Source organism: Sylvia atricapilla, chromosome 3 (assembly GCF_009819655.1).
Source record: "Sylvia atricapilla isolate bSylAtr1 chromosome 3, bSylAtr1.pri, whole genome shotgun sequence".
Lineage (NCBI taxonomy): Eukaryota > Metazoa > Chordata > Aves > Passeriformes > Sylviidae > Sylvia > Sylvia atricapilla.
Genome location: NC_089142.1, coordinates 39100120 through 39117143, shown reverse-complemented (window position 1 = coordinate 39117143; position 17024 = coordinate 39100120). Strand labels below are relative to the sequence as shown.

At 38.0% G+C, this 17024-nt stretch overlaps 1 protein-coding gene across 2 annotated transcripts in view; it reads right to left on the bottom strand.

Annotated features, from left to right (window-relative positions):
* Nucleotides 1-4751: 4751 nt before the first annotated feature.
* MANEA (mannosidase endo-alpha) overlaps nucleotides 4752-17024 on the bottom strand; it is a 272880-nt gene continuing 260607 nt past the window's right edge. For both annotated transcript variants that reach the window (XR_010743187.1, XR_010743188.1), the window contains exon 5: nucleotides 4752-4854. The gene's annotated coding sequence lies outside the window, so the exon portion shown is untranslated. The remainder of the gene's footprint in view (nucleotides 4855-17024) is intronic.

The following is a 17024-nucleotide window of genomic DNA, read 5'->3' as shown; positions in this document are numbered from 1 at the left end:
TCATCTAGCATATGTAAAGCCTCATGGTTCCTGAGAGTATTAAATATTTTTAGATATTTCTATCCAGATTCCACACAGAAAATGCTTAATTGTCAGCTGCTTTTGGCTTCCCCCGCAAAATAACCACATAATCTCTGTGGCCAATTATAACTACATTTGACAGATAAAGATGTGAAACATATACCCTATAGTTGTTGTGAAATAGAAAGATACGATGATGAAAGTGAACAGATTAGGTCTCCACTAAAGGAAAGGGAAAAGCCACAGATGAATTTTAATAAAGACCCCAAGGATCTACATGGGACTAATATGTAGGAATGAACTGCAGGAAAATCCTTTATCAGAATCCATGTTTTGAGAACATGTTGGGTCATCCAAGGACCGGCCATAGACCCATGGGAAACGACGAGGCTCATACCTCCCCTTTCTGGCTTCAGGTTTGTCATGACATGGAAAGACATGGAAATGTTTTATTCAGGCTTCTAGGACAACACTCAGGAATTTTCTGTACAGTTTTCCTAGTTGGTTTTGCAACTTTCCAGGGCCAAGGAATGGGGCAGGAAGAGCTGTGTGTCCTGGTCAGTGGATGGGCATTACTGGGGGAAGGAACAAGGGAAGGAGCTGGGGGTCTGTATGCCAAAAGCACCACTCTGCAAGGGGTCCCCATGGTTACAAACAACTTTTTCCTTTCCTGTAATGTTAAAAGGCTGATTAAATGTGAGACTTTTCACACCAAGTGCCTGAGAGGATGACACTTCTCAGCAGCTGATGTCTCAGGCACTGAAGGTTGAGTTTCCAAGGCTGATTGTAAAAGCATCAAGGTATTTTATCCCATTTAATTGTACTATCTAATATCTTTTCACACTACACATTTCTATGGCTGTGGGTATATCTCTCCTGGATGAAGCACCACAGATGGAAACAGAGTTGAAATTAGAGCTACCCTGAAAAAAAAAAAAAAAAAAAAGGAAAAAAAAAAAAGGGAAAAAAAGAAAAACAAACAACCAAACAAATAAAAAAAAACCAGTTGGAGAGCATATTCTTATTTTGGAAATAAACCCCAAAACTCAAACCAACCACCACATGAGTCCCTGTGTATCATGTTCTGTCAGTCTCCTGACTATGTCATCCCATATGGAAAGCAAGTTGAGTTAGGCTTCCCTCTGTGGTATTTTACATAAAGCATTTTGGACTTCATCTAGTAAGAAGCTCATTTTGGTGGGGGTTGGGAGCATTAACCATCTTAGTGAATCAGAGCTCTGGTTCTGCTACCATGTTTAACTCTGGGAAAATGCAAGAGTAAAATTGTTGGATAATCTGTTATTTTAGGCCTGTTCAAATGGAAGCCTTGAAAACTGAAAAAGAATCTAATTTTTTTATTAAATTCGCACCTATTCTCACATTTTAACCTGAGTAACTAAACGGGGATTTTGTAACACAATATCACTTTTTTTTCACTTCAGGCTTACATTAAGAAAGCAATAGAGCTCAGACTGAACAGGCAATATTTGAGCGATTTCTATTGATTTCTGTGTTTTCTGTAAGAGGTGAGAATAAGTCCTAACATAAGAGACATCTTTATTTAACAGTATGAAAATTATCTGCACATGGTCAGAAAGCATCTGCCCTCTAAAGTACATAAAATTCTGAGGTACATAAAGCTGTCTTATAAATGATTCTGTGCATCCAATTCCACATTCTAATCCTTCGATGGGATATGTAAAGCCCTGCACCTGGGGAGGAATAGCTCCATGCCCCAGTGTACATTGGTGGCCTACCAGATGGAGATCAGCTCCGCAGGGAAGAGATAAAGATCCTGGTGTGTAACAGCTTGAACATGAGACAGGAATGTGTCCTTGTACTGAGGAGGTCCAACAGCCTCTGCATTGCCAGCAGGAGGAGGGAGGCAATCCTTCCCCTCTATTTAACACCAGTGAAACACATCTGGAGTGCTGTGTCCAGGTGTGCCTCCACAGTGCAAGAGACAGGCAGGAGAGAGTCCAGAAAAAGGTTGCAAAGAAGATTGAGATTGCAAGATCTTTCCAATGAAGGCTCGTCAGCCCCGAGGAAGGGATGTAGCTGGGCAATGTATGTAAATGCCTGATGAGACAGTACTAGAAGGCAAAGCCAGACTTTTCTCAGTGGTGCTCAGAGGCACTGAGGCACAGACTGAAACACAGGTGGTTCTATGTAAATGTAAGGAAAATGTCTTTTACATCACATCTGGGTGTGGCTGAAAATCAAAGCATCTCCTTCATCCAGACCTTGTAACTATGATGAGAGAGCACAAAGGAACTATTAGGATTGCAGGGGCCTCTTAGAGAAAGATCTGGATTGTACAAGAAAAGAATGAGACACCCTTGAAGAAAAATCTGTGATGGAAAGCAATATTCTATGGCCATGATCAATGGACATGGATACTGCTTAGCATAATTGCTTGGGTACCTAATACTGCCCTTGCGTGTTGGATATCCTTCTCCTCCGTTGCATTTAGCTGCATTTGAACATGCTTGCAAGAAGTGTCTGCAGCAGAATTTAAACTGGCCGTAGTAGGGATGTCAGGGTCCCATCTTCTGACTGCAGTCATGTGGTTTTCATGTTTGTCTCTGGTGCTCCTGGTGCTTGGGAAGCTGTAAGGTTTGGGGAGACAACAGGTTGGGGAACCAGGAGTGCTGCAACTTCCTGATTTAAATCTTCTAGAATTGCACTTGAATACAATGCCCTAACCCTTTAAAGTCGTGTTCAGTTGTATGTCAGTCTGAACAATAAAATTTGACAGCAATAAAGACTGAGCAGGCTGGAGAGCTGACACATGATGTAAAGCCAGTCACAGTCCTTCTTATAAGCTGTCATTGCATGTGGATATGAGGAATGAACCAAGTCTTGTTTTCCGTCAGCTGCCTCTGACCTCTCCCTGCTTTCCTGTTGAGGCTTTTCCCGTCCCTAGTTCTCTCACAGCACCTGCATACTTCATAGCTAAGCCATATGTGCTTATATATAAAAATGAACTGTAAAGCAATGCAATTTTAAATTTTATTTCTAATCTCTAAGATAAACTACTCACAAATATTGTGGGCTTTTTTTTCATTGTTTGATCAGTACAAATAGGAGATGTTAACTCTCAAAAGAAGTAAGCAGTAAACTCATATATATCTTCCAGCCACTTTTTTATATTGTAACTTCAGAAAATAAAATCTCACTTTTTTTAGAGCAGGAAAAACTTGAATTTTGCTGTAGGGTCCTTGATTTTTGCAGAATTCATGCTATGAGATTTGCATTGCAGAAGCAGGCCAAGATAAACAAAGGCTTTATGACCATGAAGAGAAAGGCTATAATCTCTTGTCTCTTTTTTTATGCACTCAGAACTAAATCGTCACAATCCCTGCTTCATAGTCAGGGAAATTAGTTATATTTTGCTGGTGACAGAAGTCTTCCCTAGTAAGAATAGAGTCATGATTTCCTGTGCATTTTTTTCTTTGTTTTGACATCTAATATGGGATAAATTGCATTGATGTGGAAATAGGAAATGTCTCCTCTACTTACCTTGTCCTCATCCCAACCCTCAAGCATGTCAGAAGTGAATATTTTTGAACTTTTGACTCTTTGTTAAGTTTGGTAGAAACTGGCCTTTGAGTTGAGAATTTTTCAAGGGTAGTTACACAGATGAACACAAAGAGACAAGATCAAAGAAGCCTCTTCCTCTGAAAATGAAGCTGAGAAATGGATGAACCTTGATGCAAAGGAAAACCCACTCTTAGGTACTGATCATTAAGAGTGGAATAATCCTAATGGCAGTGTGATAATTATTGAGAGAGCTTGGAGAGGAAGGAATTCATAGTACCTACCTAAAGAGGAGAAATATGAGGATGGGCTAGTCCAGGTGGCAAAGCATTCTGTGAGAAAAATGGCAAATGAGGAAATGGCTGAAATTATTTCCTTCATTCTTTGTAAGAGTTTCACAGGAAGACAAAATGTAGTGAGACTTCTGAGGCTTGATCTCTCCCACTCTTTCTTTCCTGTGAAGGAAGTGAAAACAACACTTTATTTACAGTCTTGTCAAATCACTTCACAGTACCTATATATCTGAATGTATATGGCTTTTGGTGCAAGAGATTCTTTCCCACTCATGTCAATATATGCACATGCACAGTCAGTCTTACATTTAAGTGTGTGGTAGGTTTTTTTATGCCAGATATTGTCAGTGACAGATTGCCATTAAACACTGACAAAGCAAAATGATGATGAAGAGCAACAAACAATATGTTGGCTCATTCTCTTTTAAGCTGAAGTGTACAAATTTTCAGTTTGTCTTTTTATCGAAAATTTCGTTAGTAATAACATTAAATTCATTACAGTGTTCAGGTATATATTTAATGAGATATTGTCCTGGGTTGTAGGATGTATTCTATCACCATCTTCAGTTAATGGCCCATCAATGCTTTGCTGCATGACTCATAGATAACTCCCTCCAGGAGCTATCTCTCTTTAATGGGCCATTAAGGACCTCCTGGATGACTCATCATCCCATTGTGAGATGCTCCACCCAGGGGGAGGAGCCAAGCATTCTCACCTGGATATAAGCTGGGATTTGGGACAGTGCTAGCAGTTCTCATCCACTGGGTTCCCAGAGGACCAGAGCTACCAGACCTTTCTACGAGATCACTGCTTCAGGATGACCACCTTGCCTGGACTGCTTCCATCACCCTGATCAGGTTGTATTCTGACTCTGTCAGTGGATTTTTTTTTTTTGTATTATTGCATTTATTTTATCTTATTTTCTTTTCCCTTCTTATTAAATTGTATTTCTGACTTGGAGCCTCTCATTTGGTTTGTTTTCAATCCACAACAGATATCCTAGTGATATCCTCACTGTAGTGTCAGACATGGTATGGAACGACAGGTCCTTATTTTTTTATGATATGCCAAACCATGTGAAATTAGCATTGAAAAACCAAATTTGATTTGTCATTTATGGTCACAGGAAATGGAAGGGTGAGATCCTTATCCATAGCATATTCACCTCAACTTGCCTTCATCTAGATTCTCCTAAAGTTTTCTTAAAAACAGGTCTCCAGATACTTAAACAGATGAGTGTCTAACTACAGGGAGATAAAAGTCAAATTTTAAAGCTTTATAATGTAATAATTTAATATAAACTATAAAGATATAATTAACTTCTTCAATACAAGTTTAACAGACATTATTCTTCATATGGAATCAGTAACACTACTGAGACATGGTATCATGCCTTCTCTGAAGTTGTAATGAAACTGTGGGATAGATCTCATGAGCTATTCTTGACAGATAGCCATCAGCTGGAAATTTGGCAGGGTTTTTACAGATTACTTACCTGATGGACTCCAGTGCGGGGGTGCCTGCTGGGGGTGCCTGTGTCGCCTGTCCAGCCAGCCGTGGCACCACAGCAACACAGTGGTCCTTGGCTTGCCGGGAGTGCAGCGTGGCTGTGGCAAAGGAAATGAAAGGAGGGACTCTCGAGGGGTAAATCCAACCGAGTTTATTGGAGGCTCCAGACGTGGAGTCCTCGCCTCGGGACACCAGCCTCAGAGAGACCACGAGCCCCTCTGTGCTGTTACTTTTAACAGGGGGTGTGACACAGGGGAGGGTTCAGTCAGGGACCAATGGGGTACAGTAAGGGTGTGGCTCTTAACATAACAGACATGTGCAACAACCATACAAGACACAATGGGAGGGGGAAGTCTGGATCCTGCCCAATCACTCGACGCCTTCCCTGGAAATTTCTGGACACAGGGAGAGGCCCCAGAGTGACAGACAGGACCAGAAGGTTATATAACCAATGATTGACATAAAACCGAACATGGGGTAAACCATACGGGGGAAAAAACATAGGGGGTTACAGAACAAACCATTATGTAAAATCTTATCGAACAAATCATACAGAAACATGAGCAAAATACACCACCACACTCCAGCTTTCAGTTTCCTTCACTTTGGAGCACAATTGCTCTATAATAATGGACTAATAGAAGCTGAGGATCTATTCCTGCTTCCAGCAAATTTTGAATATTCTTTTTCATGAGGAGAAAAAAGAATAATTTTAAATACATCTAAATACTTTTTTGTTTATGTTTGTGCTTTTGTGGTCTTTTAAGTGTAGTGAGTCTTTCTCAGACTGATGTCAGCTTGTGTCTTTAAACTTAGAAGTCCCTGTTTTGGACATACGGTGAAAGAAATCCGATTCCTGTATTTTGAGTCTGCTTTGCATTGTGAACCAAAGCATAGTAAATGACTGCAATCTGGAGATTTGTTTAAAAAAATGCATTCCTGATTTAAACTAAAATGCTAAAGTAGACCATCCAAATCCCTCTTTAGCTTTCTCCCACTGGAGTTTTATCTCTGTCAATTTCCTCATGAAGGAGAATGGATAAGGTTTTGAGCAGATTCTCTAGTCTCTCTTATCTCCAGATTACCTCTCTTCTTCAAACTTCAGAAATGCCATTGAAATGCATCACAGTCCTTCTTATAAACTGTCATTGCATGTGGGTATGAGGAATGAACCAAGTCTTGTTTCCCTTCAGCTGCCTCTGACCTCTCCCTGCCTTTCTGTTGAGGCTTTTTCCATCCCTAGTTCTCTCACAGCACCTGCATACTTCATAGCTAAGCCATGTATGCTTATATATAAAAATGAACTGCAAAGCAATGCAATTTAAAATTCTATTTCTGATCTCTAAGATAAACTACTCACAAATATTGAGGGCTTTTTTCATTGTTTGATTAGTACAAATAGGAGATGTTAACTCTCAGAAGAAGTAAGCAGCGAACTCATGTGTATCTTCCAGCCACTTTTTTATATTGTAACTCCTGTATCTTCAGAAAATAAAAGTAACACTAATGCAATCTCTGAAATCTCTTGTGCTGCTCAGACAATGCTAGGCTGAAAAGCAGTTCCCTTTTGTGTAAGTATCTCCAACAGACAAACTAATTAGAAACACAGAGGGAAGCAGAAGTGCTTAACAATGATGCAATCAGGAAAAGTCAGGGTGAGACACAAGTGATGTCAATTCGTTGCTAAAGGTCAGAAATTCTGCCACCCTTGAACCTTTTAGCTCAGACTTCAAACTTAAAAAGTGAAGAGTTGTTCACAAAGGCCCTCAGAGGGTTTTAAATTCTGTGAGTCTCCTGAAGCTAATGTTGAATTCCACAGGCAGAGGAAAGTAAGGTGTCATCCTGCTTGCTTGGCATGGCCAGACCTGGAATCCAACAGGGATCCATCTGTGGATTGTTTTGCAGACAGAGTGACTAACTTATCTTTCCATACTATGCAATTTCTCTGAGTCAGAATGAACTTCAACAGTCTGGCCCTGAAACAAGGCAAAGATTGGGCAAAGATTCTTCCACTGAGGGGTTGGCTCACCTTTACTCATCTGCAACCTATGAGTTTATTAATGGATCCAAATATAACCAGTGACCTTCTGTGACAGATGGTGAATCATGCCTAACTTCCAGTGCATAAATTAACATTTTAAGAGGCTTTTAAAAACACTGTTGACTTTAGGAAATGAAACACAATAACAAGGATTTTCTGAAGTCTGATGCTATAAGTTTGGATGCATTGAAAATTCATTTTCTCAGTAAAAATCTAGAATTCTTGTGCCTCAACAAGGACATTGCAAGCTTCCCTTTGTTTTAGAATGATGTCTAGTTTATGATGTTGAAACTGCCACCACAGAGAAGATGATTTATGAATTGTGACTCTAGAGAAAATAATTTCTCTCACATAGCTTGTTGAAAGTCAGTTCTCTTTGCATTTCCTTTCATCACGAAGGGTATCTCCTCATCCTCAAAATTTTAATCTGGAGCCTCCTAAATGCTATCCCTTTGATTTAATAATAGATTAATACTCCCATTGTTAGTTATGCTTTCTTTCAGCCCATTTTTTTTTTTTAATATTGTGTTTAAGCAACATTACCAAAACATGGTAACGCACAATGCCCTAGATAAGATATAGGGAAGCTTAAGGGGGAAGCTGAGGGAAGCTTAAGTTACATATCTAAGCGTCAGTGTGAGTTAGGGGGTCTACTAAATAAATCTAAATGCAAATGTAAATGCCTTGCAGCATTTTCTCTCCCCCTGACAAAAAGTTGCATTTGCACAGTAAGAACAATATACACAGACTGAGATTGAGCCCATAGCAGATATCCAAACCACAGGGCACAAGTTATATAGAGCTACTATAGTTTTATTATGTCTTTTCTCAATTCATATCACTTGTGGGATAATGCTCATCATTGTAATCTCCCATACTGGAACAGCAGCCTGCTAAATTTGAATCCCAGCATGAACAGAGAACAACTGCACATTCTTGCCCTTCCCTAACTTCTTTTCCAGCTGCAGGTGGCAGGATCTTTCTCTTGGACATGGAGAAGTTGCTTGATGAGATTCGAATTCTTTTTCTTCAGCTGAACTACTTCTTTATCTGAGACACTGGGATACTTTCATGAATTGGTGATACGTGAAGTCTGGAAGAAGCACAGAGAACGTGAAGTATTGTTGCATTTAAGTAAAGCAACTCAGGAAAAAAAATGTAGTTGAATGGATGCAAAGCTATTCAGCCTCTCTCTTTATCCTATGTCCAGAATAAGAAAATTCAAATTCTAGAAAAGATCCTGGAAATTTCATTACATTGGCAGATCAAGAAATCCTAGTAGACCTAGAGTACGTTGTATATAAAATGTGGAGCACCCAAGAAATCCTCATAAATTCCTGCATTCCTTTTCCTCTGTAGAAGAAATACACCCATACCCGAGGTGTCAGGATACTGAAGAGGAAAGGATGAGATCTGACCTAAGGCAGTTGTGTGCTATTATTAGTAAACAAGAAGTAATGACAGAATATGTACAGACTTTTGTGGATTACAGTATAATTACACTAAGGAGATCTAAAAGTAATTAACTGGTAAACTGCTGTGCTGTTTGGAAGACAGAAAAGCCATATATTTATCTCATAATCATACTGATACCACACAAAAATTAATTGCCATGTAATTATATGATCAGCATTTGCCATGTTCAAACAGTATTGTGCCCCTATAATTTGAAGTGCCACTTCATTTTAAAATATTAAATTACTAAACCTCCTGTGACTGTGATCTAAATCTAGAGAAGTAATCGCTGTGTGTGGTAAAGCATTTAAGAAAAAAAGTCACTGAATGCAGAATGACCCAGTTCACTTTCTACATGCAGGAGGAAAAAAATTAATTCTGGCTGATGGAATTTCACAGTGTCCCTCTTTTGGATTATTTTTTCATGTGCTCTTTAAAATATTTCTGTTTTGACAGACCTAGAGGTTTAATCTAGCCTAGCTCAAGACAGCAATTAAGTGTATGCTCAAACCCAGCTAATCTGCTTGAAGACAGGAGGTTTAGAGCATACTTTAAGGTCAGGGCAGGATTCAGTGCTGTGTTGCAGAGAAGTAAGTCATGGCTCTGAGCTTATGTTTTTTTCCAAGGTAATGCAGTGATTTTCAGCATTATTGGCAAAATTTAATATGCTGCTATAAAAAGGCAGTTCAAGTTTTGACTGATCCTGGGTTATTCCTGCCAGGGCAGTCCTGCCAGGGCAGGAGAAACAGAAGAAAGGGAACAGAGGTGGATGAGGAGTCAAGGAAGAAATCCTGGGGAAATCAGATTGCTGTTTCAATTGAGGCAAGAGGGATGGCAATGGCAGAGCACAGGGTTTGAAGTTTTTATGGAGGTTGGAGCAGCATAAGCAGTGGCCTTCACCTCTCAGCTGCAAAGAAAGCTGACTTTTTTCAGGCCTCTGGAACAGCTGTGGTGAGCAGTGCGCCATATCCTGCTCACTCTCAGCAGTGTTCTGCCTGGGACATCCGCCTGCCTGGGGTCTTGGGTCTGCTCTGTTTGCATGAAGTGAGAGATATTTTTGCTTCACACTGGAACAGTACAGTTGCTTTGGATGGGAGGTCCTGGGCAGTGGCCTGTTACCCTGTTATAGCACTTGGAAAGCAGAGTTTGCTTTTGGACTTGAGAGGGAAAACTCAGCTCTGTTGTTTTCTGGTGTCACTGTAATCTAGTTGCTGTGGGCATGTGTTTATTATAAGAATATATGCCTTCTGGTGAAATCTCAGACCATCAGCTATCATTCGTATTTTCAAGTTGATAACAAATAATCTTTTATCTACACTTTAGGTGATAAGACAGAAAGACCTTGTCTGCCCTCAAAAAAACCCTTGGAAGTTATTGCAATAGCAGCACAGAGCAAATAATTGACTTGGATCAAATAAAAATTAATGAATTAAAGTGGAAAAGTCTTCAACAATATTATCTTTGAAACTTTCTAAGGCTTCCTCCTGCTCACTGTTTTCATACACCTAGTTCAAGTGGCAGGTTCCATCGGTGTTTGTCATTCATGGACATTTGTATATTGCTTCATACAGGTGAAATTTTGATGACTTCACACAATGCAATGCAGCAGAGATTGAGGAGGGTGCCTTTCCACAGTCCTGAAGCACAAATGTAAAGATTAATCTCTGACTGATTATTCCTTCAAGGCAAGGTTGTTGCTGACCTCTCTTCAAAATCTACATCATCCAGAGCTACTGGAAGGTGTACAGAAAATCCAAACCAGGATCTGTATGATGTGCTTGGCTACTCCCAAACTCTCTTGATCTTTGGGAGATGAAATTTCAGTAACTTCAAAATAAAGGCTAGAGTGAACTGTCCAGAGCTAGCTAGAAGCAATATCATCCCTGAAGCTCCATCAGGATCTAGTTCACTTATCATTTTGCTTTTTAAACTTATTTTTTTGTTTATTATCTCTGTTACTTGGACACATCTTTTGACCATTTTTTTCTAGTTTGGTTGTAGATTATAGAAATGTGAATGGTATTATTCATCATTCTTTGAGGAGCTTATGAAGGCATCTATTCAAACACATGGATAGGTCATAATTTTTGTGCTGACAGAATGAAAGGAGGTACAGTGCTGGGCAAGAAAGCTAAACTGGATATTCATGGTTTTTATATTTTTTAAAAAAGAAAGAATGAAAGACATACCACACACCACCAAGATATTCTGGGTATATAAATACAGTGTTTTTACCCTCTACTTTTTTAACTCAGAGTCTTGCAATCTCTGCATTCAATGCTCTCCTGTCAGATGAGATTAATTTTTCATGCTGGCAACTAACAAGCATGGAAGATCAAATCCTTGAATAAAATCAATAACTTTACTCAAGTTAGACCAAAATTAATTGATTTTGCTTACTATTTGTGGTCTCAAACTCTCCTAGCTCTCAGTGGGGGATTTGTTTAAATAAAGCTTATTGTGCATTCTCTCCTTTGCCTTTTCACCATTTAAATTATTCTCTGCTCTGAAATTCTAAGTTAAGAAGCCACTAATTTCTTCTGCCTTTCCACATTGGACGAAAGAATACTCTGTTTAAAAAACAAAAATGTCTCTCATTAATCATCAATGGACTGGGAAAACAGCTTCAAATTAGCTCTAACCATGAGCAATGAGTGGGATCGAAAGAATTCTTTTGAATGACATTGTGGCTTTTAAACATAAACACTTGTTTACTCAAAAAAATACTCTGGGATTTATCAGAATGACGGTTTCTTTAGATGTTCTTACAGCTGGGAAATTATTTCTTTGTTTTGTTCTATTTCTCACAAGCTGACCAAGGGGTAGAAGCTGTCCACAGTTTTCTTTTCTGAGTGAACTTTTAGAGGACCATAGGAATATATTCAATAAGAGTGGCCATATTTATTCTCTTATTGTACTGATAGAAATCTAAAAAGATTTCCAATAAGGAGTTATGGTAGATTTACAGCAGTACAAAGCCCACGGCTGGGTGTATGATGGTGTATCCGTATTTGTACATCTAGAGAAAGGCATTTATTAAATGGTGTACAGTATGAGCCAGAATATTCACATACTAATAATGAACTAAAAGATATGGAGCTACTTTTAAGTCTTTTGATGTTTTAGGTATTTTTGCTGGTTATCACAGCTAAGTTCAGTTGCTTATTTTTGAATATATAAAATTGAATAATTTTGAATAATCTATCACATTTTCAAAATATCAGTTCAAAATGTGTTATGGTTTAATGCAGCCACACAGCTGCTCTCTCACTTCTCTGACAGTGGGGTGGGGGTAGAATCAGAAGAGTAAAAGCAAGAGAACTTGGAGGATGAGATAAAGACAGTTTAACAGCTAAAGCAAAAGCTGCACATTCAAGCAAATCAAAACAGGGAATTCATTCATCACTTTGCATGGGCAGGCAGCTGTTCAGCCATCTCCAGGAAAGCAAGACTCCATTAGTTATAGCAGTTACTTGGGAAGACAAATGCCATCACTCTGGAGGTCACATCCTTCTTCCTTTTTCCTTTTTCAGCTTTACATGCTGGGCATGACACCCTATGGTACCCTATGTTACCTGCTATGAATGAAATTGACTCCACTCCAGGCAAAATGAGCACAGAATGAAATTTGATTTAACATATAGGTTGGGATAAGATAAAAATAAAGAGAGGCATATATTTTGGTATTCTTGATTGATTAAATGCATTCTTGTGACGGTGATTGTTATCTGATTATGATCTGTTATTCATACATTAAAATGACCATAATATATGGAATTGGTGTGGGATGCTGAAAACCCTTGCTGGAACTCAGCCTTATAAAAAGTGAATAGCAGGAAGTGGTGTGTTTTTCCAGGATCATATACAGGCTTTCTTTGCAAATAGCACTTGTTCTCTTGAAGTTTTTCTGCCCAAGTCACTAATACTTCGTAAGGCACCTACATGAACTGACAGGATTTCCACATGAAGCTGTACTTAAAGGGCAATTGCTATTACTGTGTATCTGTGAACCCAGAACATTTAGTCCCATAACACTTAATGTTAAGGCTATTATTAAGACTGAAAAACTTGATTACTGTCTTTTGAAATGCAAACCAATTTTCTTGGTTTCTATTTTCTCCTCTAGACTTTTTTGAGCATAGGATAGGAACTGTGGGTCATAAAAATACCATCTGCTGAGACAAAGACACAGACTACATAATTTCTGAGAAGGTGGTACAGCTGCCAGTACTTCCACTGTGTAATGTGTTGCAATTAAGAATATGTGGTTGAAAATGCTATATAGCCTTCTGGTGTTTCTTCCACAGAAAGGATAAGAGATGACTTTCTCTTACAATTACAGAAAGTTTTTCACTTAAAATTGTTTTGAAGACTTCTGTTTCTGGAGCTGAAAGACGTCAGAATTCACATATATTCACAGTATGCTCCTGACACTGATATTATGAAACCCTGCTCTGATGATTTTTAAAACTTTAAATAAAAACACGGCAACAGAATTACATCAGACAGGAAGGTAATATTAATATTAGCGAAATATATATATATATATAGATACTCAGGATGATATTACCAAAGATTGTGCCATAATTTTTCACAGCAGCTTCACATAGTTATTAACCTAATAATCATGTTATGGACTGTGTCTGCAGAGCACTGTGACACTCTCAGAGCTTTGTCCTTGTGAGACATATGGCTCCACAGAAAGGAAATGTAAGACACTTTTTTGGCACAATGGGAGGAGTCAGTGTGAAACTGAACCTTTCATCTCCAAATCACTTCATTAAAAAAACCAGACACTGTAAATATCACTACACCCATTTCAATAGATGAGGAGAATGTAATTTACTTTCACACTGTCATGAGTCATTCTGAGCAATTTCAGGACTGCTCAGTTTCAATTTCTCTGCTCTTGACAAAAATAACACAGTGATGAACAGATGACTATTACAGCCTCTTGTCCATAATTATTTCAAGCTACAGTCTATTCACATTGGACAACATATGTGTGTATAGAAAAAAACCTGTGCAGGTAGGACAGCACATGTATTATGTGGTATTCATTCACATGTGAAGCTGAGGGAAAATTAATTAGATATATAAATTATTTGTCCTTTGTTGGAAGCTTGAACTTTCATATTCACAATGTTGGTTTTTTAATCTGGATGGTTAGTGTTATGGTTGTACATATTGGTAATTTTAACTTCATGTATATTTATTTAATTGTCATTAAAAATAATTAATGGTATGAGGCAGATAGGATTTTAAATCCGGTGGCAATGGCATAACTGTAGTAATAAAAATGCACAGATGATATCACTGCAGAAAAAATGACCCCTACAAAAGAGGTTAAGAGTTTTCTTTATTATTTATTGACACGTGTACGCAAGTTCTTTAACCTCATTGTCTTTCCAGAACATAGTCAGTATATCTGGCACTTCAATAGAGTTCTTATAGTATAAATTTGGGAAATGAAAACAAGGAATATATTTTTGCAATTCTTCTGTATCATAATTATCTCAAGTTTTCTGATAATGATTTATACTTGCACAATTTGTTGAATAGTAAATATTAGTAAATCTAATACAAGATGAACTCATTGAGCATATATAAACATACATAAACATATAAGAGCTAAATTAAAAAGTTTGATATAATACATCATTTATTACTGTTTCGGTTTTGGTTTGGGGTTTTAGTTGTTTGTTTGTGGGTGTTTTTAGTTGTTGTTATTTTGTTTGGTTTCTTTTCATATCAGTAAAAATTTCATTAACACAAAATTGCTCTTGAAAAATCTGTGACTTTACTTGCTTTATTCCAGGCCACTTCTATTCCATTATTCATTGGGTAATTTCCAAAAAGCTGAGTTGGGGTTATTCTCCTTTATCTGGATTTATTAAGATCACACTCCCTTTATTTTTTAAGGATTTGAGTCTATTTGAGAAGAATGTTTACTTCAATAACAGGATGACTTGTGTATTTTGAGTGGAACGACAAATGGATGAAAAAAGCCTGGCTTACCTGTTGAACACATTTCCTCTGAAAAAAATGAACGTCTTTTTCTAAGTAACTGGAGTGCTTCATAAGAAAGAGAGGCTAAAGGTAATTTCATTCAGCATAGTTAGAATTCATGACAAGTTCTCTTTAAAACACCAGATCTCTCTTGGCTGTTTTGGCTTCATTCTGGGTCTCAATTTCCTTTTTACAAATGCACAATTTTTGTCATGTCTTGCTGAGGAAAGTTTTAACAACATGACTGCTTGACATGGCAACAAATGATGGGATTTTTATTCTTTGAAAGGATTTTTCTTACATCTAGATCAGAACAAAATGTGTAAGGAGACTGCAAGGTAGCATGATGAGGTCTAAAGGTTTTAGCAATATTAGTGTTTAAATCCCACGTGAGTAATCAGACTAAAAGTCAATCACTCAGGTCACACTGAGTTAAAATGCACCAGACAGAGAAACAAAAGCTTCAAGGATTTTTAGGACTTCTAAGAAGACTTGTGGCTGCCACTTGCATAGCTATCTTCACATTCAAGCTAAACAAATAAACAATTCAAAAAGAATCTGCAAAAAGACAAAAATGGAAAAAAAGAAGAAAATGTCCAAAAGCAATATTTATACTCTCAGACATATTTCTTGGATGTTTCATTAATGAAGTTTTAACCAAAGTAACCTTGTCTGTGTATGTTAGAGAGACAGGAAATATGATTCACTGTTACCACTGAAGTATGAATGTTCTTCAAAACTGAATATTTAAAGATTTAAACATTAATAGATTTAAGCATTATGGTAAGGGGGTTTAATTATTTTTTAAAAATTTGTTTGTTTGCTTTTTTTTAAATTTCCTGCCAGTACAATACAGTTGCTTTTGAGTAGAAGGCTTTAAATATAAAGTTAAATGATAAAATTCCACTAAAATCTTGAACCATATCACAAGTATGTGCTATATATATGCTGCGTATAAAATATTCCATTAGTATTATATATATAATTAATAATATATATGAAATATTCCATTAATACTGCAGCAGAAGTCTTGCAAGGCACGTTTTCATCTCTATAGAGAAATATCTATAGACATTTCACTAGAAGCATAACCAATGTATAGCCAGTCATAAGAGAGTTTGCAATAGCCCTTCACTCTTTCAGTTTGGAGATATCACAGCAAAATAGAAATACCTGATAAGAATATAGGGTTCACACGTTAACCTGCTGTAGAACACAGAAGCTGGCATAGCTGGCAAGATCCTGTCACAATCTCTCTGCCTGATCCCGTGGCCTTAGTCAATGGGGTCCAGAGTTTCAAGGTCCACACTAAATAAATCTGAGCTATATTTCAAAAATTATTGTGCCTCTTGAGATACCTCCTGCAAAACCACTTCAAGAATGTTCCCCTAGGTAAGCAATATGGATAAATGTAGATGTGGACATCAGCCTGGTAATGTAAAGACAGCCATTGTACTCAGAATAAATACAAAGTAGACAGTGATTTTGATTTTGTTTTTATAGAAAAACTTGTCAGCAGTACAAGTTCTGCATTTGGATGTGTGAGATTCTGCGACAGCCATAGCCTTAAGCTTGAGCTCCAAGTAGGATTTTAAAACATCAGCAAGAGCCTGCAGCCTGACTGATATCCTGGCTGATAGTGTCAGACCATAAATATTTATAAACATATACTTTTGCAGAGATGTTTTTGTACTTTTACAGAAGCTTGTTTCACCTGTGTCCTAAGTCAACAATGTACTTACCAGCTTTAAACTGAAAGCATCACGCCTGGAGTAATATAGTAAGCCTTGCTCAGAGCAAAGTGCTGCCTAAGGAAGCTATGGGAATTCTGCATGAGACCTTGTTTGCATTCTGCCAGCTCCAGGTACAAGCAGAACAAGCTCAGGACTGTCTGCAAAAGGTCTGGCAGATCCTGAAATTAAGCAGATTACAAGCTCTTCACTGAAAACTTAAATAATGGCTAATCCCCCATGTTTTGAGAGCAACCGTGAGACCAAACCGTATTTTGAGCAACAGTAGCCTTAGGCAAGTATTTTCACTTAATTGTGGAGTGCTTGTATGTAGGCCCAGTGCTGCATCCTGGAGTGTGGATGCACATAGGTGTGACTTGAGGGTGCTTGTCATGGTGTGGTCTCAGCTGCCAGCTCAGCCCCAT